Source organism: Phyllobates terribilis, unplaced genomic scaffold (genome assembly GCF_046119375.1).
Source record: "Phyllobates terribilis strain yellow unplaced genomic scaffold, ASM4611937v1 Scaffold_236__1_contigs__length_3049075, whole genome shotgun sequence".
NCBI lineage: Eukaryota > Metazoa > Chordata > Amphibia > Anura > Dendrobatidae > Phyllobates > Phyllobates terribilis.
The window spans coordinates 776,824-802,526 of record NW_027362996.1 but is presented as its reverse complement, the minus strand read 5'-3'; the positions used below and the strand labels follow the sequence as shown (position 1 = coordinate 802,526).

Here is a 25,703-nt window from a genome sequence, read left to right as displayed (position 1 = left end):
GATTCATGTGGACCCTTCCCGGAGGAGAGGGTCCCCAATAAACCATCCCCATCCCTCCGAGCCAGAAGGCCACAGCGAGGGTCAGGGATCTCCGATGCTCTCCCTAGCCGAAGCCGGAGAAGAGCCGTTTTCGTGCTCCCAGCTTCCATCTAGGCTGCCACCCTAGTGGAGCTGGAGCCTGTGTTGGTTTCTCAGCCCAAAGCTGACCGGACCTCCGACCGGGTTTATAAAAATTCCCCTTCCTAGCCCGGAGGCCAGGAATAGGGGGGGTTGCTCAGAAAGTATGATTGGCAAAGGTGCGGCGTGCTACGAAGCCAAGTCTTTCTGGGGTTCCCAGTCCCAGTAAGCTTGGACTCCCACCAGGGCGCCTACTCCTGGGGCACATTGCTCCAAAGCCCTCACACTTACCCAGCCTAGTGACTTCGATCCTGGAGGGCCATGTTTTCCATCAGATAACTCTATGAGCCACCTGGCGTACTAACAAGTGCACCAAACCAGTGTGTAATATGCATCAATTTACTAGGGCAGCCCAAGGACAAAACTGCCTTTTCAAAAGATACTACACTTGATCTTAGCCAAAAGGCCGAGAAGCGATAACCAGAATTGGTTTCCGACTACGGTGCCACCCAAGGATTCTGAAAAGTCCATTTGTGGAGATGGCCACCTGGACTCCCGTTAAGAAGACATGCTGTCAACCTCTAGATCCCTCACATGCCTGCACTTTTCGGCTTGCTGCTGCTGCAATCCACGCGTTTTAGATCTGCATAACTCCACCTCTTTTAGCACAGTACCCTCAACCCCCGGCTGTTCCCACCCGCCTCAACACCGTTGGAAGGGAGGAGAACCAATTAAGGCGGGGGGGGGGGTGGAACGAGCAGCTGTCTACCCTTAGCAGGAGGGTTGCTGATTAATTACCTCTCCTGCTGCTGCTGCTGCTGGCTGTCCAGCAGCAGACTGAAGGTTGCTGCTGCTGTGCGCAGGTATATAAAGGCTCAGAGCCTATTATGACACGCGCAGCCAGCGTTCCATTGCCACATTCCGTCTACTGCAGGCGGGATACCTGGATGGCTGAATGTCACTGAGAAGCTCACAGAGACCGCCATAAGCAACAGTTTAAAAGAATGCCACAGACTAATCAACCAAACTTTTTGGGTTGGTTTCTCTTTTATAGTCTGCAGGCATTAAATGAAAGAAGTCAGTGTTCCAGCAGAGGGAGACAACGTTTCAGAAAAGGCATTGTAGCAAACCAAAAAAGAAATTTTAAGCGCAGCAGAGTAACCAGCTCACATACCTGTTAGCTCAGGTGAGTTTAAAAGGCTGCTGTTGATAACAAGGGCATTTGCTAAATAGATGGTGTGTGTGCAACAATATACTGAAAGGTCAATTATATTGTGCAGCTTATCTCACCACCTGTAGTTATTTAGGTGAAAGCTCCAAAATGCTTGCCTAATATGTCTGTTTATCCAAAAGGAAGTATAGAGGGAGAGCTAGATAGATAGCATTGCATTACATTACATTACATGGCAATGCAATGCACAGTTGCTGAAGTTGAACCAAAATGAGCTTGTCATCTGGCTTCTGCAACTTTTAACATGAAAAATCCAATGAGGAGAAGAAAAGCAAAGCAAAAGAGTCCATCCCAAAATCCGACAAACAAGCAAAATGAACAAAAAGCATTGAATTCAATTCTTTCTGATTTTAGAAACTGCATTAAAGAAGGGGTGCACCGGTCCTGGAGATACTGCAATACCAGGTCAATGCGTGGAGTGGACAGAGCAAGCTCTTTTTCCATCTCCCTGTTCTAAAAATCCATTTAATATATGGTCCCCAGATAGGGGACGTATCAGATATTAAACTGATAAGAACAGATACTACACTTGATCTTAGCCAAAAGGCCGAGAAGCGATTACCAGAATTGGTTTCCGACTACGGTGCCACCCAAGGATTCTGAAAAGTCCATTTGTGGAGATGGCCACCTGGACTCCCGTTAAGAAGACATGCTGTCAACCTCTAGATCCCTCACATGCCTGCACTTTTCGGCTTGCTGCTGCTGCAATCCACGCGTTTTAGATCTGCATAACTCCACCTCTTTTAGCACAGTACCCTCAACCCCCGGCTGTTCCCACCCGCCTCAACACCGTTGGAAGGGAGGAGAACCAATTAAGGCGGGGGGGGGGTGGAACGAGCAGCTGTCTACCCTTAGCAGGAGGGTTGCTGATTAATTACCTCTCCTGCTGCTGCTGCTGCTGGCTGTCCAGCAGCAGACTGAAGGTGGCTGCTGCTGTGCGCAGGTATATAAAGGCTCAGAGCCTATTATGACACGCGCAGCCAGCGTTCCATTGCCACATTCCGTCTACTGCAGGCGGGATACCTGGATGGCTGAATGTCACTGAGAAGCTCACAGAGACCGCCATAAGCAACAGTTTAAAAGAATGCCACAGACTAATCAACCAAACTTTTTGGGTTGGTTTCTCTTTTATAGTCTGCAGGCATTAAATGAAAGAAGTCAGTGTTCCAGCAGAGGGAGACAACGTTTCAGAAAAGGCATTGTAGCAAACCAAAAAAGAAATTTTAAGCGCAGCAGAGTAACCAGCTCACATACCTGTTAGCTCAGGTGAGTTTAAAAGGCTGCTGTTGATAACAAGGGCATTTGCTAAATAGATGGTGTGTGTGCAACAATATACTGAAAGGTCAATTATATTGTGCAGCTTATCTCACCACCTGTAGTTATTTAGGTGAAAGCTCCAAAATGCTTGCCTAATATGTCTGTTTATCCAAAAGGAAGTATAGAGGGAGAGCTAGATAGATAGCATTGCATTACATTACATTACATGGCAATGCAATGCACAGTTGCTGAAGTTGAACCAAAATGAGCTTGTCATCTGGCTTCTGCAACTTTTAACATGAAAAATCCAATGAGGAGAAGAAAAGCAAAGCCAAAGAGTCCATCCCAAAATCCGACAAACAAGCAAAATGAACAAAAAGCATTGAATTCAATTCTTTCTGATTTTAGAAACTGCATTAAAGAAGGGGTGCACCGGTCCTGGAGATACTGCAATACCAGGTCAATGCGTGGAGTGGACAGAGCAAGCTCTTTTTCCATCTCCCTGTTCTAAAAATCCATTTAATATATGGTCCCCAGATAGGGGACGTATCAGATATTAAACTGATAAGAACAGATACTACACTTGATCTTAGCCAAAAGGCCGAGAAGCGATAACCAGAATTGGTTTCCGACTACGGTGCCACCCAAGGATTCTGAAAAGTCCATTTGTGGAGATGGCCACCTGGACTCCCGTTAAGAAGACATGCTGTCAACCTCTAGATCCCTCACATGCCTGCACTTTTCGGCTTGCTGCTGCTGCAATCCACGCGTTTTAGATCTGCATAACTCCACCTCTTTTAGCACAGTACCCTCAACCCCCGGCTGTTCCCACCCGCCTCAACACCGTTGGAAGGGAGGAGAACCAATTAAGGCGGGGGGGGGGTGGAACAAGCAGCTGTCTACCCTTAGCAGGAGGGTTGCTGATTAATTACCTCTCCTGCTGCTGCTGCTGCTGGCTGTCCAGCAGCAGACTGAAGGTGGCTGCTGCTGTGCGCAGGTATATAAAGGCTCAGAGCCTATTATGACACGCGCAGCCAGCGTTCCATTGCCACATTCCGTCTACTGCAGGCGGGATACCTGGATGGCTGAATGTCACTGAGAAGCTCACAGAGACCGCCATAAGCAACAGTTTAAAAGAATGCCACAGACTAATCAACCAAACTTTTTGGGTTGGTTTCTCTTTTATAGTCTGCAGGCATTAAATGAAAGAAGTCAGTGTTCCAGCAGAGGGAGACAACGTTTCAGAAAAGGCATTGTAGCAAACCAAAAAAGAAATTTTAAGCGCAGCAGAGTAACCAGCTCACATACCTGTTAGCTCAGGTGAGTTTAAAAGGCTGCTGTTGATAACAAGGGCATTTGCTAAATAGATGGTGTGTGTGCAACAATATACTGAAAGGTCAATTATATTGTGCAGCTTATCTCACCACCTGTAGTTATTTAGGTGAAAGCTCCAAAATGCTTGCCTAATATGTCTGTTTATCCAAAAGGAAGTATAGAGGGAGAGCTAGATAGATAGCATTGCATTACATTACATTACATGGCAATGCAATGCACAGTTGCTGAAGTTGAACCAAAATGAGCTTGTCATCTGGCTTCTGCAACTTTTAACATGAAAAATCCAATGAGGAGAAGAAAAGCAAAGCAAAAGAGTCCATCCCAAAATCCGACAAACAAGCAAAATGAACAAAAAGCATTGAATTCAATTCTTTCTGATTTTAGAAACTGCATTAAAGAAGGGGTGCACCGGTCCTGGAGATACTGCAATACCAGGTCAATGCGTGGAGTGGACAGAGCAAGCTCTTTTTCCATCTCCCTGTTCTAAAAATCCATTTAATATATGGTCCCCAGATAGGGGACGTATCAGATATTAAACTGATAAGAACAGATACTACACTTGATCTTAGCCAAAAGGCCGAGAAGCGATTACCAGAATTGGTTTCCGACTACGGTGCCACCCAAGGATTCTGAAAAGTCCATTTGTGGAGATGGCCACCTGGACTCCCGTTAAGAAGACATGCTGTCAACCTCTAGATCCCTCACATGCCTGCACTTTTCGGCTTGCTGCTGCTGCAATCCACGCGTTTTAGATCTGCATAACTCCACCTCTTTTAGCACAGTACCCTCAACCCCCGGCTGTTCCCACCCGAATCAACACCGTTGGAAGGGAGGAGAACCAATTAAGGCGGGGGGGGGGGGGTGGAACGAGCAGCTGTCTACCCTTAGCAGGAGGGTTGCTGATTAATTACCTCTCCTGCTGCTGCTGCTGCTGGCTGTCCAGCAGCAGACTGAAGGTGGCTGCTGCTGTGCGCAGGTATATAAAGGCTCAGAGCCTATTATGACACGCGCAGCCAGCGTTCCATTGCCACATTCCGTCTACTGCAGGCGGGATACCTGGATGGCTGAATGTCACTGAGAAGCTCACAGAGACCGCCATAAGCAACAGTTTAAAAGAATGCCACAGACTAATCAACCAAACTTTTTGGGTTGGTTTCTCTTTTATAGTCTGCAGGCATTAAATGAAAGAAGTCAGTGTTCCAGCAGAGGGAGACAACATTTCAGAAAAGGCATTGTAGCAAACCAAAAAAGAAATTTTAAGCGCAGCAGAGTAACCAGCTCACATACCTGTTAGCTCAGGTGAGTTTAAAAGGCTGCTGTTGATAACAAGGGCATTTGCTAAATAGATGGTGTGTGTGCAACAATATACTGAAAGGTCAATTGTATTGTGCAGCTTATCTCACCACCTGTAGTTATTTAGGTGAAAGCTCCAAAATGCTTGCCTAATATGTCTGTTTATCCAAAAGGAAGTATAGAGGGAGAGCTAGATAGATAGCATTGCATTACATTACATTACATGGCAATGCAATGCACAGTTGCTGAAGTTGAACCAAAATGAGCTTGTCATCTGGCTTCTGCAACTTTTAACATGAAAAATCCAATGAGGAGAAGAAAAGCAAAGCCAAAGAGTCCATCCCAAAATCCGACAAACAAGCAAAATGAACAAAAAGCATTGAATTCAATTCTTTCTGATTTTAGAAACTGCATTAAAGAAGGGGTGCACCGGTCCTGGAGATACTGCAATACCAGGTCAATGCGTGGAGTGGACAGAGCAAGCTCTTTTTCCATCTCCCTGTTCTAAAAATCCATTTAATATATGGTCCCCAGATAGGGGACGTATCAGATATTAAACTGATAAGAACAGATACTACACTTGATCTTAGCCAAAAGGCCGAGAAGCGATAACCAGAATTGGTTTCCGACTACGGTGCCACCCAAGGATTCTGAAAAGTCCATTTGTGGAGATGGCCACCTGGACTCCCGTTAAGAAGACATGCTGTCAACCTCTAGATCCCTCACATGCCTGCACTTTTCGGCTTGCTGCTGCTGCAATCCACGCGTTTTAGATCTGCATAACTCCACCTCTTTTAGCACAGTACCCTCAACCCCCGGCTGTTCCCACCCGCCTCAACACCGTTGGAAGGGAGGAGAACCAATTAAGGCGGGGGGGGGTGGAACGAGCAGCTGTCTACCCTTAGCAGGAGGGTTGCTGATTAATTACCTCTCCTGCTGCTGCTGCTGCTGGCTGTCCAGCAGCAGACTGAAGGTGGCTGCTGCTGTGCTCAGGTATATAAAGGCTCAGAGCCTATTATGACACGCGCAGCCAGCGTTCCATTGCCACATTCCGTCTACTGCAGGCGGGATACCTGGATGGCTGAATGTCACTGAGAAGCTCACAGAGACCGCCATAAGCAACAGTTTAAAAGAATGCCACAAACTAATCAACCAAACTTTTTGGGTTGGTTTCTCTTTTATAGTCTGCAGGCATTAAATGAAAGAAGTCAGTGTTCCAGCAGAGGGAGACAACGTTTCAGAAAAGGCATTGTAGCAAACCAAAAAAGAAATTTTAAGCGCAGCAGAGTAACCAGCTCACATACCTGTTAGCTCAGGTGAGTTTAAAAGGCTGCTGTTGATAACAAGGGCATTTGCTAAATAGATGGTGTGTGTGCAACAATATACTGAAAGGTCAATTATATTGTGCAGCTTATCTCACCACCTGTAGTTATTTAGGTGAAAGCTCCAAAATGCTTGCCTAATATGTCTGTTTATCCAAAAGGAAGTATAGAGGGAGAGCTAGATAGATAGCATTGCATTACATTACATTACATGGCAATGCAATGCACAGTTGCTGAAGTTGAACCAAAATGAGCTTGTCATCTGGCTTCTGCAACTTTTAACATGAAAAATCCAATGAGGAGAAGAAAAGCAAAGCCAAAGAGTCCATCCCAAAATCCGACAAACAAGCAAAATGAACAAAAAGCATTGAATTCAATTCTTTCTGATTTTAGAAACTGCATTAAAGAAGGGGTGCACCGGTCCTGGAGATACTGCAATACCAGGTCAATGCGTGGAGTGGACAGAGCAAGCTCTTTTTCCATCTCCCTGTTCTAAAAATCCATTTAATATATGGTCCCCAGATAGGGGACGTATCAGATATTAAACTGATAAGAACAGATACTACACTTGATCTTAGCCAAAAGGCCGAGAAGCGATAACCAGAATTGGTTTCCGACTACGGTGCCACCCAAGGATTCTGAAAAGTCCATTTGTGGAGATGGCCACCTGGACTCCCGTTAAGAAGACATGCTGTCAACCTCTAGATCCCTCACATGCCTGCACTTTTCGGCTTGCTGCTGCTGCAATCCACGCGTTTTAGATCTGCATAACTCCACCTCTTTTAGCACAGTACCCTCAACCCCCGGCTGTTCCCACCCGCCTCAACATCGTTGGAAGGGAGGAGAACCAATTAAGGCGGGGGGGGGGGTGGAACGAGCAGCTGTCTACCCTTAGCAGGAGGGTTGTTGATTAATTACCTCTCCTGCTGCTGCTGCTGCTGGCTGTCCAGCAGCAGACTGAAGGTGGCTGCTGCTGTGCGCAGGTATATAAAGGCTCAGAGCCTATTATGACACGCGCAGCCAGCGTTCCATTGCCACATTCCGTCTACTGCAGGCGGGATACCTGGATGGCTGAATGTCACTGAGAAGCTCACAGAGACCGCCATAAGCAACAGTTTAAAAGAATGCCACAGACTAATCAACCAAACTTTTTGGGTTGGTTTCTCTTTTATAGTCTGCAGGCATTAAATGAAAGAAGTCAGTGTTCCAGCAGAGGGAGACAACGTTTCAGAAAAGGCATTGTAGCAAACCAAAAAAGAAATTTTAAGCGCAGCAGAGTAACCAGCTCACATACCTGTTAGCTCAGGTGAGTTTAAAAGGCTGCTGTTGATAACAAGGGCATTTGCTAAATAGATGGTGTGTGTGCAACAATATACTGAAAGGTCAATTATATTGTGCAGCTTATCTCACCACCTGTAGTTATTTAGGTGAAAGCTCCAAAATGCTTGCCTAATATGTCTGTTTATCCAAAAGGAAGTATAGAGGGAGAGCTAGATAGATAGCATTGCATTACATTACATTACATGGCAATGCAATGCACAGTTGCTGAAGTTGAACCAAAATGAGCTTGTCATCTGGCTTCTGCAACTTTTAACATGAAAAATCCAATGAGGAGAAGAAAAGCAAAGCCAAAGAGTCCATCCCAAAATCCGACAAACAAGCAAAATGAACAAAAAGCATTGAATTCAATTCTTTCTGATTTTAGAAACTGCATTAAAGAAGGGGTGCACCGGTCCTGGAGATACTGCAATACCAGGTCAATGCGTGGAGTGGACAGAGCAAGCTCTTTTTCCATCTCCCTGTTCTAAAAATCCATTTAATATATGGTCCCCAGATAGGGGACGTATCAGATATTAAACTGATAAGAACAGATACTACACTTGATCTTAGCCAAAAGGCCGAGAAGCGATAACCAGAATTGGTTTCCGACTACGATGCCACCCAAGGATTCTGAAAAGTCCATTTGTGGAGATGGCCACCTGGACTCCCGTTAAGAAGACATGCTGTCAACCTCTAGATCCCTCACATGCCTGCACTTTTCGGCTTGCTGCTGCTGCAATCCACGCGTTTTAGATCTGCATAACTCCACCTCTTTTAGCACAGTACCCTCAACCCCCGGCTGTTCCCACCCGCCTCAACACCGTTGGAAGGGAGGAGAACCAATTAAGGCGGGGGGGGGGGTGGAACGAGCAGCTGTCTACCCTTAGCAGGAGGGTTGCTGATTAATTACCTCTCCTGCTGCTGCTGCTGCTGGCTGTCCAGCAGCAGACTGAAGGTGGCTGCTGCTGTGCGCAGGTATATAAAGGCTCAGAGCCTATTATGACACGCGCAGCCAGCGTTCCATTGCCACATTCCGTCTACTGCAGGCGGGATACCTGGATGGCTGAATGTCACTGAGAAGCTCACAGAGACCGCCATAAGCAACAGTTTAAAAGAATGCCACAAACTAATCAACCAAACTTTTTGGGTTGGTTTCTCTTTTATAGTCTGCAGGCATTAAATGAAAGAAGTCAGTGTTCCAGCAGAGGGAGACAACGTTTCAGAAAAGGCATTGTAGCAAACCAAAAAAGAAATTTTAAGCGCAGCAGAGTAACCAGCTCACATACCTGTTAGCTCAGGTGAGTTTAAAAGGCTGCTGTTGATAACAAGGGCATTTGCTAAATAGATGGTGTGTGTGCAACAATATACTGAAAGGTCAATTATATTGTGCAGCTTATCTCACCACCTGTAGTTATTTAGGTGAAAGCTCCAAAATGCTTGCCTAATATGTCTGTTTATCCAAAAGGAAGTATAGAGGGAGAGCTAGATAGATAGCATTGCATTACATTACATTACATGGCAATGCAATGCACAGTTGCTGAAGTTGAACCAAAATGAGCTTGTCATCTGGCTTCTGCAACTTTTAACATGAAAAATCCAATGAGGAGAAGAAAAGCAAAGCCAAAGAGTCCATCCCAAAATCCGACAAACAAGCAAAATGAACAAAAAGCATTGAATTCAATTCTTTCTGATTTTAGAAACTGCATTAAAGAAGGGGTGCACCGGTCCTGGAGATACTGCAATACCAGGTCAATGCGTGGAGTGGACAGAGCAAGCTCTTTTTCCATCTCCCTGTTCTAAAAATCCATTTAATATATGGTCCCCAGATAGGGGACGTATCAGATATTAAACTGATAAGAACAGATACTACACTTGATCTTAGCCAAAAGGCCGAGAAGCGATAACCAGAATTGGTTTCCGACTACGGTGCCACCCAAGGATTCTGAAAAGTCCATTTGTGGAGATGGCCACCTGGACTCCCGTTAAGAAGACATGCTGTCAACCTCTAGATCCCTCACATGCCTGCACTTTTCGGCTTGCTGCTGCTGCAATCCACGCGTTTTAGATCTGCATAACTCCACCTCTTTTAGCACAGTACCCTCAACCCCCGGCTGTTCCCACCCGCCTCAACATCGTTGGAAGGGAGGAGAACCAATTAAGGCGGGGGGGGGGGGGGAACGAGCAGCTGTCTACCCTTAGCAGGAGGGTTGTTGATTAATTACCTCTCCTGCTGCTGCTGCTGCTGGCTGTCCAGCAGCAGACTGAAGGTGGCTGCTGCTGTGCGCAGGTATATAAAGGCTCAGAGCCTATTATGACACGCGCAGCCAGCGTTCCATTGCCACATTCCGTCTACTGCAGGCGGGATACCTGGATGGCTGAATGTCACTGAGAAGCTCACAGAGACCGCCATAAGCAACAGTTTAAAAGAATGCCACAGACTAATCAACCAAACTTTTTGGGTTGGTTTCTCTTTTATAGTCTGCAGGCATTAAATGAAAGAAGTCAGTGTTCCAGCAGAGGGAGACAACGTTTCAGAAAAGGCATTGTAGCAAACCAAAAAAGAAATTTTAAGCGCAGCAGAGTAACCAGCTCACATACCTGTTAGCTCAGGTGAGTTTAAAAGGCTGCTGTTGATAACAAGGGCATTTGCTAAATAGATGGTGTGTGTGCAACAATATACTGAAAGGTCAATTATATTGTGCAGCTTATCTCACCACCTGTAGTTATTTAGGTGAAAGCTCCAAAATGCTTGCCTAATATGTCTGTTTATCCAAAAGGAAGTATAGAGGGAGAGCTAGATAGATAGCATTGCATTACATTACATTACATGGCAATGCAATGCACAGTTGCTGAAGTTGAACCAAAATGAGCTTGTCATCTGGCTTCTGCAACTTTTAACATGAAAAATCCAATGAGGAGAAGAAAAGCAAAGCCAAAGAGTCCATCCCAAAATCCGACAAACAAGCAAAATGAACAAAAAGCATTGAATTCAATTCTTTCTGATTTTAGAAACTGCATTAAAGAAGGGGTGCACCGGTCCTGGAGATACTGCAATACCAGGTCAATGCGTGGAGTGGACAGAGCAAGCTCTTTTTCCATCTCCCTGTTCTAAAAATCCATTTAATATATGGTCCCCAGATAGGGGACGTATCAGATATTAAACTGATAAGAACAGATACTACACTTGATCTTAGCCAAAAGGCCGAGAAGCGATAACCAGAATTGGTTTCCGACTACGATGCCACCCAAGGATTCTGAAAAGTCCATTTGTGGAGATGGCCACCTGGACTCCCGTTAAGAAGACATGCTGTCAACCTCTAGATCCCTCACATGCCTGCACTTTTCGGCTTGCTGCTGCTGCAATCCACGCGTTTTAGATCTGCATAACTCCACCTCTTTTAGCACAGTACCCTCAACCCCCGGCTGTTCCCACCCGCCTCAACACCGTTGGAAGGGAGGAGAACCAATTAAGGCGGGGGGGGGGGTGGAACGAGCAGCTGTCTACCCTTAGCAGGAGGGTTGCTGATTAATTACCTCTCCTGCTGCTGCTGCTGCTGGCTGTCCAGCAGCAGACTGAAGGTGGCTGCTGCTGTGCGCAGGTATATAAAGGCTCAGAGCCTATTATGACACGCGCAGCCAGCGTTCCATTGCCACATTCCGTCTACTGCAGGCGGGATACCTGGATGGCTGAATGTCACTGAGAAGCTCACAGAGACCGCCATAAGCAACAGTTTAAAAGAATGCCACAGACTAATCAACCAAACTTTTTGGGTTGGTTTCTCTTTTATAGTCTGCAGGCATTAAATGAAAGAAGTCAGTGTTCCAGCAGAGGGAGACAACGTTTCAGAAAAGGCATTGTAGCAAACCAAAAAAGAAATTTTAAGCGCAGCAGAGTAACCAGCTCACATACCTGTTAGCTCAGGTGAGTTTAAAAGGCTGCTGTTGATAACAAGGGCATTTGCTAAATAGATGGTGTGTGTGCAACAATATACTGAAAGGTCAATTATATTGTGCAGCTTATCTCACCACCTGTAGTTATTTAGGTGAAAGCTCCAAAATGCTTGCCTAATATGTCTGTTTATCCAAAAGGAAGTATAGAGGGAGAGCTAGATAGATAGCATTGCATTACATTACATTACATGGCAATGCAATGCACAGTTGCTGAAGTTGAACCAAAATGAGCTTGTCATCTGGCTTCTGCAACTTTTAACATGAAAAATCCAATGAGGAGAAGAAAAGCAAAGCCAAAGAGTCCATCCCAAAATCCGACAAACAAGCAAAATGAACAAAAAGCATTGAATTCAATTCTTTCTGATTTTAGAAACTGCATTAAAGAAGGGGTGCACCGGTCCTGGAGATACTGCAATACCAGGTCAATGCGTGGAGTGGACAGAGCAAGCTCTTTTTCCATCTCCCTGTTCTAAAAATCCATTTAATATATGGTCCCCAGATAGGGGACGTATCAGATATTAAACTGATAAGAACAGATACTACACTTGATCTTAGCCAAAAGGCCGAGAAGCGATAACCAGAATTGGTTTCCGACTACGGTGCCACCCAAGGATTCTGAAAAGTCCATTTGTGGAGATGGCCACCTGGACTCCCGTTAAGAAGACATGCTGTCAACCTCTAGATCCCTCACATGCCTGCACTTTTCAGCTTGCTGCTGCTGCAATCCACGCGTTTTAGATCTGCATAACTCCACCTCTTTTAGCACAGTACCCTCAACCCCCGGCTGTTCCCACCCGCCTCAACACCGTTGGAAGGGAGGAGAACCAATTAAGGCGGGGGGGGGGGGTGGAACGAGCAGCTGTCTACCCTTAGCAGGAGGGTTGCTGATTAATTACCTCTCCTGCTGCTGCTGCTGCTGGCTGTCCAGCAGCAGACTGAAGGTGGCTGCTGCTGTGCGCAGGTATATAAAGGCTCAGAGCCTATTATGACACGCGCAGCCAGCGTTCCATTGCCACATTCCGTCTACTGCAGGCGGGATACCTGGATGGCTGAATGTCACTGAGAAGCTCACAGAGACCGCCATAAGCAACAGTTTAAAAGAATGCCACAGACTAATCAACCAAACTTTTTGGGTTGGTTTCTCTTTTATAGTCTGCAGGCATTAAATGAAAGAAGTCAGTGTTCCAGCAGAGGGAGACAACGTTTCAGAAAAGGCATTGTAGCAAACCAAAAAAGAAATTTTAAGCGCAGCAGAGTAACCAGCTCACATACCTGTTAGCTCAGGTGAGTTTAAAAGGCTGCTGTTGATAACAAGGGCATTTGCTAAATAGATGGTGTGTGTGCAACAATATACTGAAAGGTCAATTATATTGTGCAGCTTATCTCACCACCTGTAGTTATTTAGGTGAAAGCTCCAAAATGCTTGCCTAATATGTCTGTTTATCCAAAAGGAAGTATAGAGGGAGAGCTAGATAGATAGCATTGCATTACATTACATTACATGGCAATGCAATGCACAGTTGCTGAAGTTGAACCAAAATGAGCTTGTCATCTGGCTTCTGCAACTTTTAACATGAAAAATCCAATGAGGAGAAGAAAAGCAAAGCCAAAGAGTCCATCCCAAAATCCGACAAACAAGCAAAATGAACAAAAAGCATTGAATTCAATTCTTTCTGATTTTAGAAACTGCATTAAAGAAGGGGTGCACCGGTCCTGGAGATACTGCAATACCAGGTCAATGCGTGGAGTGGACAGAGCAAGCTCTTTTTCCATCTCCCTGTTCTAAAAATCCATTTAATATATGGTCCCCAGATAGGGGACGTATCAGATATTAAACTGATAAGAACAGATACTACACTTGATCTTAGCCAAAAGGCCGAGAAGCGATAACCAGAATTGGTTTCCGACTACGGTGCCACCCAAGGATTCTGAAAAGTCCATTTGTGGAGATGGCCACCTGGACTCCCGTTAAGAAGACATGCTGTCAACCTCTAGATCCCTCACATGCCTGCACTTTTCGGCTTGCTGCTGCTGCAATCCACGCGTTTTAGATCTGCATAACTCCACCTCTTTTAGCACAGTACCCTCAACCCCCAGCTGTTCCCACCCGCCTCAACACCGTTGGAAGGGAGGAGAACCAATTAAGGCGGGGGGGGGGGTGGAACGAGCAGCTGTCTACCCTTAGCAGGAGGGTTGCTGATTAATTACCTCTCCCGCTGCTGCTGCTGCTGGCTGTCCAGCAGCAGACTGAAGGTGGCTGCTGCTGTGCGCAGGTATATAAAGGCTCAGAGCCTATTATGACACGCGCAGCCAGCGTTCCATTGCCACATTCCGTCTACTGCAGGCGGGATACCTGGATGGCTGAATGTCACTGAGAAGCTCACAGAGACCGCCATAAGCAACAGTTTAAAAGAATGCCACAGACTAATCAACCAAACTGTTTGGGTTGGTTTCTCTTTTATAGTCTGCAGGCATTAAATGAAAGAAGTCAGTGTTCCAGCAGAGGGAGACAACGTTTCAGAAAAGGCATTGTAGCAAACCAAAAAAGAAATTTTAAGCGCAGCAGAGTAACCAGCTCACATACCTGTTAGCTCAGGTGAGTTTAAAAGGCTGCTGTTGATAACAAGGGCATTTGCTAAATAGATGGTGTGTGTGCAACAATATACTGAAAGGTCAATTATATTGTGCAGCTTATCTCACCACCTGTAGTTATTTAGGTGAAAGCTCCAAAATGCTTGCCTAATATGTCTGTTTATCCAAAAGGAAGTATAGAGGGAGAGCTAGATAGATAGCATTGCATTACATTACATTACATGGCAATGCAATGCACAGTTGCTGAAGTTGAACCAAAATGAGCTTGTCATCTGGCTTCTGCAACTTTTAACATGAAAAATCCAATGAGGAGAAGAAAAGCAAAGCCAAAGAGTCCATCCCAAAATCCGACAAACAAGCAAAATGAACAAAAAGCATTGAATTCAATTCTTTCTGATTTTAGAAACTGCATTAAAGAAGGGGTGCACCGGTCTTGGAGATACTGCAATACCAGGTCAATGCGTGGAGTGGACAGAGCAAGCTCTTTTTCCATCTCCCTGTTCTAAAAATCCATTTAATATATGGTCCCCAGATAGGGGACGTATCAGATATTAAACTGATAAGAACAGATACTACACTTGATCTTAGCCAAAAGGCCGAGAAGCGATAACCAGAATTGGTTTCCGACTACGGTGCCACCCAAGGATTCTGAAAAGTCCATTTGTGGAGATGGCCACCTGGACTCCCGTTAAGAAGACATGCTGTCAACCTCTAGATCCCTCACATGCCTGCACTTTTCGGCTTGCTGCTGCTGCAATCCACGCGTTTTAGATCTGCATAACTCCACCTCTTTTAGCACAGTACCCTCAACCCCCGGCTGTTCCCACCCGCCTCAACACCGTTGGAAGGGAGGAGAACCAATTAAGGCGGGGGGGGGGTGGAACGAGCAGCTGTCTACCCTTAGCAGGAGGGTTGCTGATTAATTACCTCTCCTGCTGCTGCTGCTGCTGGCTGTCCAGCAGCAGACTGAAGGTGGCTGCTGCTGTGCGCAGGTATATAAAGGCTCAGAGCCTATTATGACACGCGCAGCCAGCGTTCCATTGCCACATTCCGTCTACTGCAGGCGGGATACCTGGATGGCTGAATGTCACTGAGAAGCTCACAGAGACCGCCATAAGCAGCAGTTTAAAAGAATGCCACAGACTAATCAACCAAACTTTTTGGGTTGGTTTCTCTTTTATAGTCTGCAGGCATTAAATGAAAGAAGTCAGTGTTCCAGCAGAGGGAGACAACGTTTCAGAAAAGGCATTGTAGCAAACCAAAAAAGAAATTTTAAGCGCAGCAGAGTAACCAGCTCACATACCTGTTAGCTCAGGTGAGTTTAAAAGGCTGCTGTTGATAACAAGGGCATTTGCTAAATAGATGGTGTGTGTGCAACAATATACTGAAAGGTCAATTATATTGTGCAGCTTATCTCACCACCTGTAGTTATTTAGGTGAAAGCTCCAAAATGCTTGCCTAATATGTCTGTTTATCCAAAAGGAAGTATAGAGGGAGAGCTAGATAGATAGCATTGCATTACATTACATTACATGGCAATGCAATGCACAGTTGCTGAAGTTGAACCAAAATGAGCTTGTCATCTGGCTTCTGCAACTTTTAACATGAAAAATCCAATGAGGAGAAGAAAAGCAAAGCCAAAGAGTCCATCCCAAAATCCGACAAACAAGCAAAATGAACAAAAAGCATTGAATTCAATTCTTTCTGATTTTAGAAACTGCATTAAAGAAGGGGTGCACCGGTCCTGGAGATACTGCAATACCAGGTCAATGCGTGGAGTGGACAGAGCAAGCTCTTTTTCCATCTCCCTGTTCTAAAAATCCATTTAATATATGGTCCCCAGATAGGGGACGTATCAGATATAGTGTTGAGCCACCCCCGTAGTGTTCGGGTTCGGTTCGGTTCGTCGAACACCGGGATGTTCGAGGAACTGTTCGTCGAACTGTTCGTCGAACACCTTAGAACACCGTCGAACACCGTTAAAACCAATGGCAGGCAAACAAAAACACATAGAAACACATAGAAAACACCTGCAAAGGTGTCCAAAAGCTGACAAACTGCTCAGAAGACACTCTCTTTAAAAAAGCCGGCCGGCAAATTCAGCAGCGGCATACACCGGTACCCGACAATTTAGACAAGAAGGAATAGAGCATCACACATAGATTAGATAGATAGAAACATGTCAGTCACACATATAAGAAGCACAGTGACAGTGTTGGTTACTGCACTTGTCATTTAGTGTAAAGGATTTATTAAAAAAAATATTAGTGTTTTCATGCACCGTCTCTTTAAAAAAGCCGGCCGGCAATTCAGCATCTGTACCCGACAATTTAGAACAGAAAGAATAGAGCTTCACACATAGATTAGATAGATAGAAACATGTCAGTCACATATATAATAAGTACAGTGATAGTGTTGCTTACTGTACTTGTCATTTAGTGTAAAGGATTTATTTAAAAAAATAATAGTGTTTTCATGCACTGTCTCTTTAAAAAAGCCGGCCGGCAATTCAGCAGCGGTACCCGACAATTTATAACAGACAGAATAGAGCTTCACACATAGATTAGATAGATAGAAACATGTCAGTCACATATATATGAAGTACAGTGATAGTGTTGGTTACTGTACTTGTCATTTAGTATTAAAATAAAGGATTTATTATTAAAAAAATTGGCGTGGGGTTCCCCTTAATTTTAGGCTCTAGCGGAGGTTAAGCAGACGGCTGGGGCAGATGTTTGAAGCCTGGGAAGGGGGTAATACCCACGGAGCTTCCCAGGCTACTAATATCAGCCCCCAGCTGAATACATAGCCTTTACTAGCTATTAAAATGGGGGACCCCCCCAAAAAAATGACGTGGGGTCCCCCCTAATTTAATAGCTAGCAAAGGCTAGGCAGACAGCTGGGGGCTGATATTAATAGCCCAGGAAGGGAGCCATGAATATTGGCCCCCTCCCAGGCTAGAAACACCAGCCGTCAGCCGCCCCAGAAATGGCGCATTCATAGGATGCGCCAATTCTGGCACTTAGCCTCGCTCTTCCACGCTGCCCTGGTGCGGTGGCAGGGGGTAATAGGGTTGGGGTTGATGTCAGCTTATAATGCCAGCTGACATCAAGCCCAGGTTAGTAATGTAGAGGCGTCTATAAGACACCCCCATTACTAACCCCATAGTCAAAGTTAAAAAAAACACAAACACCCAGAATAAAGTCCTTTAATTGAAATAAAGACACAATCCTTTATTGTTCTAAATTAAACCATACTTACCATCACGCCCATTCCAGCTGAAGCCAACGATCTCCTGCAATAAAAGAAAAATAATAAAGCAACCTCATCCTTACCTTTCCATGGTTCCCACGACAGCTTCAGCTCTGCTACATCGAGATGACAGGCTGGACCGCAGCAGAACGCTGCCATCCAGCCTGTCATCCCGCAGACACTGAGAAGCGCAGGCTTGCTTGCGCTGCTCAGCGTCTCTCTGTGACGACATCCAGAAGAGCCGAGTTCATGTCCAATTAACTCGGCTCACCTCATGCACGTCACTGACAGCGTGGGAAAATTCTCACGCTGAAGCGCTGATTGCAGGAGAATTTTCCCACGCTGTCAGTGACGTGCAGGAGGTGAGCTGAGTTCATTGGACATGAGCTCACCTCATGCACATCACTGACAGCGTGGGAGAATTCTCCTGCACTCAGCACTTCAGCGTGAGAATTTTCCCACGCTGTCAGTGACGTGCATGAGGTGAGCCGAGTTCATTGGACATGACCTCGGCTCATCTGGATGCCGTCACAGCGAGACAGTGAGGAGCGCAAGCATGCCTGCGCTTCTCAGTGTCTGCGGGATGACAGACTGGATGGCAGCGTTCTGCTGCGGTCCAGCCAGTCATCTCGATGTAGCAGAGCTGAAGCTGTCGTGGGAACCATGGAAAGGTAAGGATGAGGTTGGTTTATTATTTTTCTTTTATTTCAGGAGATCGTTGGCTTCAGCTGGAATGGGTGTGATGGTAAGTATGGTTTAATTTAGAACAATAAAGAATTGTGTCTTTATTTCAATTAAAGGACTTTATTCTGGGTGTTGTGTTTTTTTTAAATACTTTACTAGAAATTCATGGCGGTCATGTCTAATACTGGCGTGACCCCATGAATTTTGGGCTTGGGGCCAGCTGATAATACCAAGCTGGCCCTAACCCCTTTATTACCCAGTGAGCCACCGCACCAGGGCCCTGGATGAGTTGGGCACAGCGCCAGAAGATGGCGCTTCTATGAAAGCGCCATTTTCCGGGGTGGCTGCGGACTGCAATTTGTAGCGGGGGGGGGCCCAGAAAGCTTGGGCCTCCCTGCGCTGCAGATTCCAGCCCCCAGCTGCCTAGTTGTACCTGGCTGGACACAAAAATAGGGCGAAGCCCCACGTACTTTTTTTTTTAATTATTTCATGAAATTCATGAAATAATTAAGAAAAAAAGGGCTTCCCTATATTGTTGTGTCCGGCCAGGTACAAATAGGCAGCTGGTGGATGGGGGCAGCCCGTTCCTGCCTGCTGTACCTGGCTGGACACAAATATAGTGCGAAGCCCCACTTAAATTTTTTTAAATTATTTCAGGAAATTCATGAAATAATTTAAAAAAAATTGACGTGGGGCTTCGCACTATATTTGTGTCCAGCCAGGTACAGCAGGCAGGAACGGGCTGCCCCCAACCACCAGCTGCCTATTTGTACCTGGCCGGACACAACAATATAGGGAAGCCCTTTTTTTCTTAATTATTTCATGAAATAATTTAAAGAAAATTGACGTGGGGCTTCGCCCTGTTTTTGTGTCCAGCCAGGTACAACTAGGCAGCTGGGGGCTGGAATCCGCAGCGCAGGGAGGCCCAAGCTTTCTGGGCCACCCCCGCTGCAAATTGCAGTCCGCAGCCATCCCGGAAAATGGCGCGTTCATAGAAGCGCCATCTTCTGGCGCTGTACCCAACTCATCCAGGGCCCTGATGCGGTGGCTCACTGGGTAATAAAGGGGTTAGGGCCAGCTTGGCATTATCAGCTGGCCCTAAGCCCGAAATTCATGGGGTCACGCCAATATTAGACATGACCACCATGAATTTCTAGTAAAGTATTTAAAAAAAACACAACACCCAGAAAAAAGTCCTTTAATTGAAATAAAGACACAATTCTTTATTGTTCTAAATTAAACCATACTTACCATCACACCCATTCCAGCTGAAGCCAACGATCTCCTGAAATAAAAGAAAAATAATAAAGCAACATCATCCTTACCTTTCCATGGTTCCCATGACAGCTTCAGCTCTGCTACATCGAGATGACAGGCTGGACCGCAGCAGAACGCTGCCATCCAGCCTGTCATCCCGCAGACACTGAGAAGCGCAGGCTTGCTTGCGCTCCACAGTGTCTCTCTGTGAGGGCATCCAGATGAGCCGAGTTAATGTCCAATGAACTCGGCTCACCTCATGCACGTCACTGACAGCGTGGGAAAATTCTCCTGCACTCAGCGCTTCAGCGTGGGAGAATTCTCACACTGAAGCGCTGAGTGCAGGAGAATTCTCCCACGCTGTCAGTGACGTGCAGGAGGTGAGCTGAGTTCATTGGACATGAGCTCACCTTATGCACGTCACTGACAGCGTGGGAAAATTTTCCTCCACTCACCGCTTCAGCGTGAGAATTTTCCCACGCTGTCAGTGACGTGCATGAGGTGAGCCGAGTTCATTGGACATGAACTCGGCTCATCTGGATGTCGTCACAGAGAGACGCTGAGCAGCGCAAGCAAGCCTGCGCTTCTCAGTGTCTGCGGGATGACAGGCTGGATGGCAGCGTTCTGCTGCGGTCCAGCCTGTCATCTCGATGTAGCAGAGCTGAAGCTGTCGTGGGAACCATGGAAAGGTAAGGATGAGGTTGCTTTATTATTTTTCTTTTATTGCAGGAGATCGTTGGCTTCAGCTGGAATGGGCGTGACGGTAAGTATGGTTTAATTTAGAACAATAAAGGATTGTGTCTTTATTTCAATTAAAGGACTTTATTCTGGGTGTTTGTGTTTTTTTTAACTTTGACTATGGGGTTAGTAATGGGGGTGTCTTATAGACGCCTCTCCATTACTAACCTGGGCTTGATGTCAGCTGGCATTATAAGCTGACATCAACCCCAACCCTATTACCCCCTGCCACCGCACCAGGGCAGCGTGGAAGAGCGAGGCTAAGTGCCAGAATTGGCGCATCCTATGAATGCGCCATTTCTGGGGCGGCTGACGGCTGGTGTTTCTAGCCTGGGAGGGGGCCAATATTCATGGCTCCCTTCCTGGGCTATTAATATCAGCCCCCAGCTGTCTGCCTAGCCTTTGCTAGCTATTAAATTAGGGGGGACCCCACGTCATTTTTTTTGGGGGGTCCCCCATTTTAATAGCTAGTAAAGGCTATGTATTCAGCTGGGGGCTGATATTAGTAGCCTGGGAAGCTCCGTGGGTATTACCCCCTTCCCAGGCTTCAAACATCTGCCCCAGCCGTCTGCTTAACCTCCGCTAGAGCCTAAAATTAAGGGGAACCCCACGCCTATTTTCTTAATAATAAATCCTTTATTTTAATACTAAATGACAAGTACAGTAACCAACACTATCACTGTACTTCATATATATGTGACTGACATGTTTCTATCTATCTAATCTATGTGTGAAGCTCTATTCTGTCTGTTATAAATTGTCGGGTACCGCTGCTGAATTGCCCGCCGGCTTTTTTAAAGAGACGGTGCATGAAAACACTATTATTTTTTTTGATAAATCCTTTACGCTAAATGACAAGTACAGTAAGCAACACTGTCACTGTACTTCATATATATGTGGCTGACATGTTTCTATCTATCTAATCTATGTGTGATTCTCTATTCTTTCTATTCTAAATTGTCGGGTACCGCTGCTGAATTGCCGGCCGGCTTTTTTAAAGAGACGGTGCATGAAAACACTATTATTTTTTTTGATAAATCCTTTACACTAAATGACAAGTACAGTAAGCAACACTGTCACTGTACTTCATATATATGTGGCTGACATGTTTCTATCTATCTAATCTATGTGTGAAGCTCTATTCTGTCTGTTATAAATTGTCGGGTACCGCTGCTGAATTGCCCGCCGGCTTTTTTAAAGAGACGGTGCATGAAAACACTATTATTTTTTTTGATAAATCCTTTACGCTAAATGACAAGTACAGTAAGCAACACTGTCACTGTACTTCATATATATGTGGCTGACATGTTTCTATCTATCTAATCTATGTGTGATTCTCTATTCTTTCTATTCTAAATTGTCGGGTACCGCTGCTGAATTGCCGGCCGGCTTTTTTAAAGAGACGGTGCATGAAAACACTATTATTTTTTTTGATAAATCCTTTACGCTAAATGACAAGTACAGTAAGCAACACTGTCACTGTACTTCATATATATGTGACTGACATGTTTATATCTATCTAATCTATGTGTGAAGCTCTATTCTTTCGGTTCTAAATTGTCGGGTACCGGTGTATGCCGCTGATGAATTGCCGGCTTTTCATGTTTCACTGTTGGCACTGTTCCCATCGATTTGGGCAATCACTGTAATGCCACAACCACCATGGCTGCGGCATTACAGTGAGTGGCAGACAATCCCTGCATGATTGGTGCTCTAAATAGCGCCAGACATGCAGGACACGCTTTTGGTGCACGAACAGTTATCGAACATAACCTCGAACAGCCGAATTTTTTGCAAATCGTTCGGGTTCGTGGAACAACTCGAACACCGCCCAAAACAGCTCGAATTTGAGATTGGCGAACAGTTCTAGTCGAACACCGCTCATCTCTAATCAGATATTAAACTGATAAGAACAGATACTACACTTGATCTTAGCCAAAAGGCCGAGAAGCGATAACCAGAATTGGTTTCCGACTACGGTGCCACCCAAGGATTCTGAAAAGTCCATTTGTGGAGATGGCCACCTGGACTCCCGTTAAGAAGACATGCTGTCAACCTCTAGATCCCTCACATGCCTGCACTTTTCGGCTTGCTGCTGCTGCAATCCACGCGTTTTAGATCTGCATAACTCCACCTCTTTTAGCACAGTACCCTCAACCCCCGGCTGTTCCCACCCGCCTCAACACCGTTGGAAGGGAGGAGAACCAATTAAGGCGGGGGGGGGGGTGGAACGAGCAGCTGTCTACCCTTAGCAGGAGGGTTGCTGATTAATTACCTCTCCTGCTGCTGCTGCTGCTGGCTGTCCAGCAGCAGACTGAAGGTGGCTGCTGCTGTGCGCAGGTATATAAAGGCTCAGAGCCTATTATGACACGCGCAGCCAGCGTTCCATTGCCACATTCCGTCTACTGCAGGCGGGATACCTGGATGGCTGAATGTCACTGAGAAGCTCACAGAGACCGCCATAAGCAACAGTTTAAAAGAATGCCACAGACTAATCAACCAAACTTTTTGGGTTGGTTTCTCTTTTATAGTCTGCAGGCATTAAATGAAAGAAGTCAGTGTTCCAGCAGAGGGAGACAACGTTTCAGAAAAGGCATTGTAGCAAACCAAAAAAGAAATTTTAAGCGCAGCAGAGTAACCAGCTCACATACCTGTTAGCTCAGGTGAGTTTAAAAGGCTGCTGTTGATAACAAGGGCATTTGCTAAATAGATGGTGTGTGTGCAACAATATACTGAAAGGTCAATTATATTGTGCAGCTTATCTCACCACCTGTAGTTATTTAGGTGAAAGCTCCAAAATGCTTGCCTAATATGTCTGTTTATCCAAAAGGAAGTATAGAGGGAGAGCTAGATAGATAGCATTGCATTACATTACATTACATGGCAATGCAATGCACAGTTGCTGAAGTTGAACCAAAATGAGCTTGTCATCTGGCTTCTGCAACTTTTAACATGAAAAATCCAATGAGGAGAAGAAAAGCAAAGCCAAAGAGTCCATCCCAAAATCCGACAAACAAGCAAAATGAACAAAAAGCATTGAATTCAATTCTTTCTGATTTTAGAAACTGCATTAAAGAAGGGGTGCACCGGTCCTGGAGATACTGCAATACCAGGTCAATGCGTGGAGTGGACAGAGCAAGCTCTTTTTCCATCTCCCTGTTCTAAAAATCCATTTAATATATGGTCCCCAGATAGGGGACGTATCAGATATTAAACTGATAAGAACAGATACTACACTTGATCTTAGCCAAAAGGCCGAGAAGCGATAACCAGAATTGGTTTCCGACTACGGTGCCACCCAAGGATTCTGAAAAGTCCATTTGTGGAGATGGCCACCTGGACTCCCGTTAAGAAGACATGCTGTCAACCTCTAGATCCCTCACATGCCTGCACTTTTCGGCTTGCTGCTGCTGCAATCCACGCGTTTTAGATCTGCATAACTCCACCTCTTTTAGCACAGTACCCTCAACCCCCAGCTGTTCCCACCCGCCTCAACACCGTTGGAAGGGAGGAGAACCAATTAAGGCGGGGGGGGGGGTGGAACGAGCAGCTGTCTACCCTTAGCAGGAGGGTTGCTGATTAATTACCTCTCCCGCTGCTGCTGCTGCTGGCTGTCCAGCAGCAGACTGAAGGTGGCTGCTGCTGTGCGCAGGTATATAAAGGCTCAGAGCCTATTATGACACGCGCAGCCAGCGTTCCATTGCCACATTCCGTCTACTGCAGGCGGGATACCTGGATGGCTGAATGTCACTGAGAAGCTCACAGAGACCGCCATAAGCAACAGTTTAAAAGAATGCCACAGACTAATCAACCAAACTGTTTGGGTTGGTTTCTCTTTTATAGTCTGCAGGCATTAAATGAAAGAAGTCAGTGTTCCAGCAGAGGGAGACAACGTTTCAGAAAAGGCATTGTAGCAAACCAAAAAAGAAATTTTAAGCGCAGCAGAGTAACCAGCTCACATACCTGTTAGCTCAGGTGAGTTTAAAAGGCTGCTGTTGATAACAAGGGCATTTGCTAAATAGATGGTGTGTGTGCAACAATATACTGAAAGGTCAATTATATTGTGCAGCTTATCTCACCACCTGTAGTTATTTAGGTGAAAGCTCCAAAATGCTTGCCTAATATGTCTGTTTATCCAAAAGGAAGTATAGAGGGAGAGCTAGATAGATAGCATTGCATTACATTACATTACATGGCAATGCAATGCACAGTTGCTGAAGTTGAACCAAAATGAGCTTGTCATCTGGCTTCTGCAACTTTTAACATGAAAAATCCAATGAGGAGAAGAAAAGCAAAGCCAAAGAGTCCATCCCAAAATCCGACAAACAAGCAAAATGAACAAAAAGCATTGAATTCAATTCTTTCTGATTTTAGAAACTGCATTAAAGAAGGGGTGCACCGGTCTTGGAGATACTGCAATACCAGGTCAATGCGTGGAGTGGACAGAGCAAGCTCTTTTTCCATCTCCCTGTTCTAAAAATCCATTTAATATATGGTCCCCAGATAGGGGACGTATCAGATATTAAACTGATAAGAACAGATACTACACTTGATCTTAGCCAAAAGGCCGAGAAGCGATAACCAGAATTGGTTTCCGACTACGGTGCCACCCAAGGATTCTGAAAAGTCCATTTGTGGAGATGGCCACCTGGACTCCCGTTAAGAAGACATGCTGTCAACCTCTAGATCCCTCACATGCCTGCACTTTTCGGCTTGCTGCTGCTGCAATCCACGCGTTTTAGATCTGCATAACTCCACCTCTTTTAGCACAGTACCCTCAACCCCCGGCTGTTCCCACCCGCCTCAACACCGTTGGAAGGGAGGAGAACCAATTAAGGCGGGGGGGGGGTGGAACGAGCAGCTGTCTACCCTTAGCAGGAGGGTTGCTGATTAATTACCTCTCCTGCTGCTGCTGCTGCTGGCTGTCCAGCAGCAGACTGAAGGTGGCTGCTGCTGTGCGCAGGTATATAAAGGCTCAGAGCCTATTATGACACGCGCAGCCAGCGTTCCATTGCCACATTCCGTCTACTGCAGGCGGGATACCTGGATGGCTGAATGTCACTGAGAAGCTCACAGAGACCGCCATAAGCAGCAGTTTAAAAGAATGCCACAGACTAATCAACCAAACTTTTTGGGTTGGTTTCTCTTTTATAGTCTGCAGGCATTAAATGAAAGAAGTCAGTGTTCCAGCAGAGGGAGACAACGTTTCAGAAAAGGCATTGTAGCAAACCAAAAAAGAAATTTTAAGCGCAGCAGAGTAACCAGCTCACATACCTGTTAGCTCAGGTGAGTTTAAAAGGCTGCTGTTGATAACAAGGGCATTTGCTAAATAGATGGTGTGTGTGCAACAATAT

The 25,703-nt window shown here is 45.6% G+C and overlaps 14 non-coding genes and 2 pseudogenes across 14 annotated transcripts; all 16 read right to left on the bottom strand.

Annotated features, from left to right (window-relative positions):
* Positions 1-479: 479 nt before the first annotated feature.
* LOC141216907 (U2 spliceosomal RNA) lies at positions 480-595 on the bottom strand (annotated as a pseudogene).
* A 1,121-nt stretch (positions 596-1,716) lies between these two features.
* Positions 1,717-1,907, bottom strand: LOC141217186 (U2 spliceosomal RNA). Its single transcript, XR_012286056.1, has one exon. It is a non-coding gene; the product is annotated as a U2 spliceosomal RNA (small nuclear RNA).
* Positions 1,908-3,027: 1,120 nt separating this feature from the next.
* LOC141217185 (U2 spliceosomal RNA) lies at positions 3,028-3,218 on the bottom strand. Its single transcript, XR_012286055.1, has one exon. It is a non-coding gene; the product is annotated as a U2 spliceosomal RNA (small nuclear RNA).
* Positions 3,219-4,338: 1,120 nt separating this feature from the next.
* Positions 4,339-4,529, bottom strand: LOC141217184 (U2 spliceosomal RNA). Its single transcript, XR_012286054.1, has one exon. It is a non-coding gene; the product is annotated as a U2 spliceosomal RNA (small nuclear RNA).
* A 1,123-nt stretch (positions 4,530-5,652) lies between these two features.
* LOC141217183 (U2 spliceosomal RNA) lies at positions 5,653-5,843 on the bottom strand. The gene has a single exon (XR_012286053.1). It is a non-coding gene; the product is annotated as a U2 spliceosomal RNA (small nuclear RNA).
* A 1,119-nt stretch (positions 5,844-6,962) lies between these two features.
* On the bottom strand, positions 6,963-7,153 carry LOC141217181 (U2 spliceosomal RNA). The gene has a single exon (XR_012286051.1). It is a non-coding gene; the product is annotated as a U2 spliceosomal RNA (small nuclear RNA).
* Positions 7,154-8,274: 1,121 nt separating this feature from the next.
* LOC141217180 (U2 spliceosomal RNA) lies at positions 8,275-8,465 on the bottom strand. The gene has a single exon (XR_012286050.1). It is a non-coding gene; the product is annotated as a U2 spliceosomal RNA (small nuclear RNA).
* A 1,121-nt stretch (positions 8,466-9,586) lies between these two features.
* Positions 9,587-9,777, bottom strand: LOC141217179 (U2 spliceosomal RNA). Its single transcript, XR_012286049.1, has one exon. It is a non-coding gene; the product is annotated as a U2 spliceosomal RNA (small nuclear RNA).
* Positions 9,778-10,898: 1,121 nt separating this feature from the next.
* LOC141217178 (U2 spliceosomal RNA) lies at positions 10,899-11,089 on the bottom strand. Its single transcript, XR_012286048.1, has one exon. It is a non-coding gene; the product is annotated as a U2 spliceosomal RNA (small nuclear RNA).
* A 1,121-nt stretch (positions 11,090-12,210) lies between these two features.
* LOC141217177 (U2 spliceosomal RNA) lies at positions 12,211-12,401 on the bottom strand. Its single transcript, XR_012286047.1, has one exon. It is a non-coding gene; the product is annotated as a U2 spliceosomal RNA (small nuclear RNA).
* Positions 12,402-13,523: 1,122 nt separating this feature from the next.
* Positions 13,524-13,714, bottom strand: LOC141217176 (U2 spliceosomal RNA). Its single transcript, XR_012286046.1, has one exon. It is a non-coding gene; the product is annotated as a U2 spliceosomal RNA (small nuclear RNA).
* Positions 13,715-14,835: 1,121 nt separating this feature from the next.
* On the bottom strand, positions 14,836-15,026 carry LOC141216519 (U2 spliceosomal RNA). Its single transcript, XR_012285548.1, has one exon. It is a non-coding gene; the product is annotated as a U2 spliceosomal RNA (small nuclear RNA).
* A 1,127-nt stretch (positions 15,027-16,153) lies between these two features.
* LOC141216882 (U2 spliceosomal RNA) lies at positions 16,154-16,251 on the bottom strand (annotated as a pseudogene).
* A 5,866-nt stretch (positions 16,252-22,117) lies between these two features.
* LOC141216871 (U2 spliceosomal RNA) lies at positions 22,118-22,304 on the bottom strand. The gene has a single exon (XR_012285852.1). It is a non-coding gene; the product is annotated as a U2 spliceosomal RNA (small nuclear RNA).
* Positions 22,305-23,425: 1,121 nt separating this feature from the next.
* On the bottom strand, positions 23,426-23,616 carry LOC141217175 (U2 spliceosomal RNA). The gene has a single exon (XR_012286045.1). It is a non-coding gene; the product is annotated as a U2 spliceosomal RNA (small nuclear RNA).
* A 1,121-nt stretch (positions 23,617-24,737) lies between these two features.
* On the bottom strand, positions 24,738-24,928 carry LOC141216518 (U2 spliceosomal RNA). The gene has a single exon (XR_012285547.1). It is a non-coding gene; the product is annotated as a U2 spliceosomal RNA (small nuclear RNA).
* Positions 24,929-25,703: the final 775 nt, after the last annotated feature.